The following is a 7,144-nucleotide window of genomic DNA, read 5'->3' as shown; positions in this document are numbered from 1 at the left end:
AGAGCAAACCTGAAACAGGTCTCAAAAGACTGAATCACTAGCAGTTGTGGCAGTTTCTAGACTTCTCAACCCACAAATGCCAAAGAAAACATAAAATGGTCAATAGAAAAGGTCTGTCAGACCTGGGTGAGAGAGGAACTTCTAGAGCTCTTGGCCCACACATGGTGAAGTGATTGAGAGGCTGATCAGAGGGGAATTGCAGGGATCTCCTTGCTGGTGATGAGGCAGGATTCTCTTGCTTTGCCTATGATTGGATCTGGGGCACAGTCCTGAGTCTTGGGGAAAGGAGGAGCACTGGCATGGCAGAGCTTGTGGCCATGGTGAAGAGGAAATCCTCCTCACAGGTCGTGGTTATTCATAGACCAGAGCACAGGCCAGGAAAAGTGTAACACCTCACCCTTGATTATACCACCTTGGAAGAACTGAAAATGTACAGATTCCTAGAAGTCTCTCTGAAAACAGCTGCACAAAACCCTTGAAGCTTGGAACAGTACACCCTCCTCACTGGAAGCAGAACCCTACCTTAACAAAGAGTTAAAAAGTCAAGTAATTGTCTGGGAACATGAACAAACAGCAGAAAAAAAAATCAGACTATAAAATCCTACTTTGGTGACAAAGATCAAAACATAGAATCAGAAGAAGACAATAAAGTCAAAGTTCCTACATCCAAAGCATCCAAGAAAAAATATAAATTGGTCTCAGGCCATGGAAAAACTCAAAAAGGATTTAGAAAAGCAAGTAAGAAGGGGCAACTAGGTGGTGCACTGGATAGAGCACCAGCCCTGAAGTCAGGAAGACCTGAGTTCAAATCTGGCCTCAGATCAAACATATGACACTTACTACCTGTGTGATCATGGGCAAGTCACTTAACCCCAATTGCTTAAAAAAGCAAAATAAAAAAAAAGTACTAGAAAAGCACATAAGAGAAGTAGAGGAAAAATTGGGAAGACAAATGAGAGTTGTGCAAGAAAATCGCAAAAAATGAGTCAATAGCTTGCTAAAGGAGACCTCAAAAATATTGAAGAAAATAATACTTAAAAAATAGACTAACCCAATTGGCAAAAGAGATCAAAAAAGCCAATGAGAGAAGAATGCTTTAAAAAGCAGAGTTGGCCAAATGGAAAAGGAAGTCCAAAAGCTCACTAAGAAAATAATTCATTAAAAATCAGAATGGAGCAAATGGAAGCTAATGATTCTATGAGAAATCAAGAAATTATAAAACAAAACCAAAAGAATGAAAAAAAAAAGAAGACAATGTGAAATATCTCATTGGAAAAACAACTGACCTGGAAAATAGATCCAGGAGAGATCATTTAAAAATTATTGGACTACCTGAAAGCCATGATCAAAAAAAAAAAAAAACCCAGACACCATCTTTCAAGAAATTATCAAGGAAAACTGCCCTCATATTCTAGAACCAGAGAGTAAAATAGAAATTGAAAGAATCCACCAATCACCTCCTGAAAGAGATTCCAAAAGGAAAACTCCTAGGAATATTATAGCCAAATTCCAGAATTCCCAGGTCAAGGAGTAAATCTTGCAAACAGCCAGAAAGAAACAATTCTAGTATTGTGGAAACACAATAGGGATAACACAAAACTTAGCAGTTCTACACTAAGGGATCAAAGGGCTTGAAATATGATATTCTGGAGGTCAAAGGAACCAGAATTACAACCAAGAATCACCTACCCAGCAAAACTGAGTATAATCCTTCAGGGCAACAAATGGATATTCAATGAAATAGAGGACTTTCAAGCATTCTTAATGAAAAGACCAGTGCTGAATAGAAAATTTCACTTTCGAGTACAAGAGAAGCATAAAAAAAAACAAAAAACAAAAAACAAAACACAGGGGCACAGAGTGAGTTAAATATGAAGTGATGATATCTAAAAAAATAAAATTAAGGGATGAGAGAGGATTGTACAGGGAGAAGGAGAAAAGGAGTGGTAGAGTTGGGTAAATTATCTCACATAAAAGAGGCAGGAAAAAGCTTTTACAGTGGAGGGGAAGAGGGGGGAGGTGAGAGGGAATGAGTGAATCTTACTCTCATCAGATTTGGCTCAATTAGGTATGGAAATCCATCTTACCCTACAGGAAAATAGGAGGAAGGGAATAAGAGGGGGTGGATTACAGAAGGGAGGGCAGATTGGGGGAGGGAGTAATCAGAAGCAAACACTTTTGGAGGGACAGGCGTCAAAGGAGAGAGTAGAGTAAAGGGGGGGGCAGGATAGCATGGAGGGAAATATAGTTAGTCTTTCACAACATGACTATTATGGAAGTGTTTTGCATGACTACATATGTATAACCTACATGGAATTGCTTACCTTCTCAATGAGAGTGGGTGGAGAGGGAATTTGGAACTCAAAATTTTGAAAACGAATGTCAAAAATTGTTTTTACAAGCAACTCGAAAACAAGATATACAGGCAATGAGGGATAGAAATCTATCCTGCCCTAAAGGAAAATAGAAGGGGAAGGGGATAAGAGAAGGGCAGGTGGTGATAGAAGGGAAGACAGATTGGGGGAAGGGCCATTCAGAATACACATGGTCTTGGGGTGGAGGGACAGGAGAGATGGAGAGAAAATTTGGAACTCAAAATCTTGTGGAAGTGAATGTTGAAAACTAAAAATTAATTAATTAATAAAAAGTTTAAAAAAGAAAGAAAGAAAGAAAGAAATGTGGAGTCAGGAAGTCTGAAATCTAATCCCTGGTAGGTTATTAAATTCATGTTCCAGGGTCACTTATCTGGAACTCCATTTCCTTATCTGTACTAAGGAAAGGGCTGCACTAAGTCAATCAATCAATCAATCAATCAATCAATAAATGCTTATTAGAGCTTGCTATGTGCCAGGCACTATGCTAAGCACCAGGGATATAAAAATAAGCAAAGACAGTCCTTGCCCTCAAGGACTTCACAATCTACTGGGAGAGAAAACAAAAAAGCAAGTTATATAAGTACAAAATAAATAGGAAATAATTAGCAAAGGGAAGGAACAAGAATTAAAAGGGGTATGGAAAGGCTTCTTGTAGAAGATAGGATTTTAGTTGGGAATTAAAGAAAGTCAGGGAATATAATAGGTAATGATGAGTAAAGAGAATATTCAAGACCTAGGGGACAGTCCCATGGGAAGGTCAATGGTTGGAGCCATGTATAGTATCTTGTTTGTGGAATAGCAAGGAGACCAAGGTATGGTAAGTAACCCACTTTGGTTAAAAGCTAAGGCATATAAAGGGAGTATATAGTGTAAGATAAGTCAGCAAAGGGTAAGTTGGAGAGAAATTATTCTGTACACCAGGTTCCAAGTAAGGATCTTGAACTTCTTTTTTAGCAAAAAATGAGGAAACTACTGAAGTTTTTAAAAGAGGCAATATATCCATGGCCAGAATACTCAGAAGTTTACATACATCTTCACGTAAGATAAAGTGGAAAGAGACAGACAGACAGACAGACAGAGACTGAGATTAGAGGCAAAAGATAAGTTAGGAATCCATTGTTCTTTTATATGTGAGATATAATGAAGGTCTTAACAAGAGAGGTGGATGAAGGAATAAAAAGAAAAATTTGCTTTAGATTTATATTTATGCACTGTGTGAAAGGTATTGCTAAGGAAGGAACAAAAACAAAAGAACAGATGTGCATTGCAATAAAAATAAAATACAGACTTGTTTCATAATAATATTTGTCCCTTCTAAAACTGGCTAATTTCAAGTGTATTTGCTACTGAAAGAACTTTGGTTTAGGATACTCCCCCCACCCTAATTTCCTACTGGAGCACTACTATTGCTATGTGATAAAATACACACAAACCATAGCCTCTGAATTTTAACCAAGGCCAATATATCCAAATAGCCAATGTGCCATTGATAACGAAATAGTTCTCCTCAACAGATAAATTTTCCACAGTAATTTATTTCATCTGTCTAGAAATGTAGAAATTTGTATTTGACCAAACTGTGGGACCCTAAACTATAAACTCTATTCAGCTTCTCTGACCCTAATGAAAGTCAAGACTGATCTGGCAGGCTCAGTAAGGACTGTGAAGATGGCTTCATTAAGTGCTTTTTCAGTCATATTGTAAGTAAGCATTTTCAAAATCATTTAAAGTTTTGAGACATTCCATGTTTTCTTTCCTGCATCAAGTTAGGGAACATCATTTTTTATTAAAAGGCCTTAATTGGAGAGGTACTTTCACGCAAACACAGTAAATGGTTGCCCAGAAGAATCAAGTGTTTGCTGACTATTTCATGAATGGCTGAGGGGTATGTGTTGTATATGTTCCAGTGTGCCTGGGGCTGCACCCCCCCCATCCCAATCCTCATGGTTTGTCACCATGTAGAGGGTAAATCTTGATAGATCCCTCATCTGAAATCCTGCAGACTGCCAATACAATGACACCTTATTCTTAAATAAAATCATGACCCAATAAGAAACCAGATATGAATCTGACCATTCCAATTAAATGTCAGTATTAATATTACAATTCCTTGCCCTATAGCAAAGAAAAGTGATTGCATTTTTTTTTTGTTATTTTTACTGCTTGATTTTTGGAAGAATACAGATGTTTTGGCAAAAAGAGTTACATAGGAGGGATAAGGATTTTGCTGCAACAGTGAACTTCCAACAAAGCACACGCTGCTTATGCCCCTCATAATCACCAATGACTAAGCAGCTCATTAGTTACTATTAAAGCTTCAGAAATATTCAAATGCCAGGGCATCATAGGAGTTGGACGGACCAAAAAGAGAGAACTGTGCATTTGTCCCCAACCCTAGAAAGATGCAATGGCATGCTCAGAGTATGAGGAGGGCCACTTTGCTATCCCTGAAGCAGCAAAAGGGTAAAAGAAAATTTGTCATTCTAAGTCAGACCTGAATGAGACCTAGAATCCTAAGCATAAGATGATAGGACCACAAATTGAACACTGGAAGAGACCTAGGAAGCCAACAAGCCATGAATACCCTCAACTGACAGATGGGGAAACTGAAAAACCAAACAGTTAAGGAGTTTATGCAGGATCTCATAGCTAGTAAATGTCCTTTAGAGGATTGGAACTCAGGTCTTCCTGACTCCAAATTTAGTACTCTAAACATATGCTATCTAAGGACCAAGAAGACAACGTCATTATTGACTATGGAGTGCAGGGAAGACTTCTCAGGGAAAGAGCAATTTACCTGAGTTTTAAAGGAAAGAAATTCAGTCAGCAGGGAAGAAGAGAAGAGAAAGGAAGTAAAAATGCAGAAAATAGAGTGAGCTAAAGCTTGGTGACAGAAAATTATGGGACTTGTACAGAAAAGTAATAAATCCAATTACAAATCCAATTTGTCTATAACATAGTATTGGCCTAGGAAGTAGTATGTGATTAGATTTGAAAGAAAGGATGGTGGCAGAAAGACTTGCTTCCTACCTGCATCTGAGCTTACTCTAACATCCCCATGGGCCCTCTCCCATAAATTCCAACTGAATTGAAATTTCTTGCTTCACTTGAGCTGGGATGCAAGTGGCAATGATGTGGAGTATATTCCTATGGGTTCTTATCACAAGTAATACTTTCATTTTTTTCTTTTGTTCCCCCCTCCCCCAGGTCCAGGGCAGCACCATATGTTTTCCATTTCTGGAGGGTTCCTTGAACAGAGTCAATTGGTACAAAACATTGGAGTGGGGAGGGGGGTGGAGTGAAGAAATAAGGCAATCTGGTGTTGAGTTCAGTGGTAGCCATCAGCAGTGGAGTTGACAGTGAACAGGTGGGCTGCCTTCCAGCTGTTTGCCTCTCAAAAGTCTTAACGCAGATTACACTGTCATGAGTTAGTGTCAGAAGGAGCTTTCCATCCTGGAGCTCCCCGTCCCATCCCATTTCTGGACATGGGCAAGTTTTCCTCTGTCCAGTGTGACAATAAACTTGACCTTCCTGTTGTCAGTTGTTGTCTCATTAAACTCTGTTCCCAGCTTGAAGGAGATCTCCATGTTCATGAAAGTGCTCTGAGTCTTGACAGTTGACAGTGTCCTCACTGACCTCGATGATGGTTGTGGGCTTGGTCATGCTGGTCACCTGTCTTGTGGCAAAGCCAACACCAATTGACTTCATGTAGTCATTGAGGTTCTTGTTGTCAGCCAGCTTCCAGGTGCCAACCAAAGCATCTGCCATGATGTTAGGCTAGAGGAGGCCAGGCTGGGCTGGGCTGGCCTGGGCTGGGCTGGGGATGTGCTGTGAAGCACTGGACCCAATCCTCTGGGCTGCTCTGAACTGAGCTGCAAGGAGCTGAGAGGGGCTGGGCTGGGCTGGGTTAAGCCTCAGGCAGGTGGGAGGGGACTAAGAGAAGGGATGAAGAAAGGTTCCTGGCTCCTCTAATGATAATTTTTCTGAAATAGAGTCTATTGTTCTCTAATGGCCATAGAACTGGTTAAGAGTGAAGTAAATGGCCCCACCCTTCGTGCACTTAAATTCCTGGCAGTCAGGAAAAGTAGGCACATAAGACAGTGAATCATTTCCCCTCCCCTCCAACTTCTATTTGTCACAGTCTATCTCAACTAGTGTTTGGTCTTTAATTTCTCTGGGAACAGAAAAGATGTCACAGAGGTGAAATTGACATGATTAGTAACTGAATGAACCTGAGAGATGAAAGAGAGGGAAGAATAAAGATAACATCAAGATTAAGGATGTAGAAGATAGGTTTAATGGTGATGTCACCAATAAAATAATAGAATTAGAAGGAGAGTAGTCTATGGGCAAAGATATTACATTAACTTTGTAACACATTGACTGGTGTCTTATGTCTTATAAAATGTTGATGATGTTGATCTGGAACCTTGGAAAGATATCAACAATGAGGGTAAAGATTTTGAATTTATTAAGATAGAAGTTATCATCATGGGAATGAAAAGAATTACCAAGGAAGAGAGTGTAATGAGATGAGACGAGGATATTGGATTGAATCTAGGGGAACACTCACTTACCTTTAGGGGCTTACAAAGAGGCAAAGGATCAGAAAAGGAGATTGAGAATGTGTGGTTAGTAGACAGCTAAGAGAACAACCAGGATTCCCTGCCTAGAGAAGTCAAGGAAGAAGAGAATATTCAACAGTGTGTTCAATAATGTCTAATATTGCAGAAAGGTCAGAGAGAAGAACTAGGAAAAAAAGCTTTTGT

At 39.4% G+C, this 7,144-nt stretch overlaps 1 pseudogene; it reads right to left on the bottom strand.

Moving 5' to 3' along the window:
• Window positions 1–5,522: 5,522 nt before the first annotated feature.
• LOC114029083 lies at window positions 5,523–6,143 on the bottom strand (annotated as a pseudogene).
• Between the last annotated feature and the right edge of the window lie 1,001 nt (window positions 6,144–7,144).

The sequence above is a fragment of the Vombatus ursinus genome, unplaced genomic scaffold, assembly GCF_900497805.2.
Source record: "Vombatus ursinus unplaced genomic scaffold, bare-nosed wombat genome assembly UNPS02014909.1, whole genome shotgun sequence".
In the NCBI taxonomy this organism is placed as follows: Eukaryota; Metazoa; Chordata; class Mammalia; order Diprotodontia; family Vombatidae; genus Vombatus; species Vombatus ursinus.
This window is presented reverse-complemented; position numbering and strand designations above follow the sequence as displayed.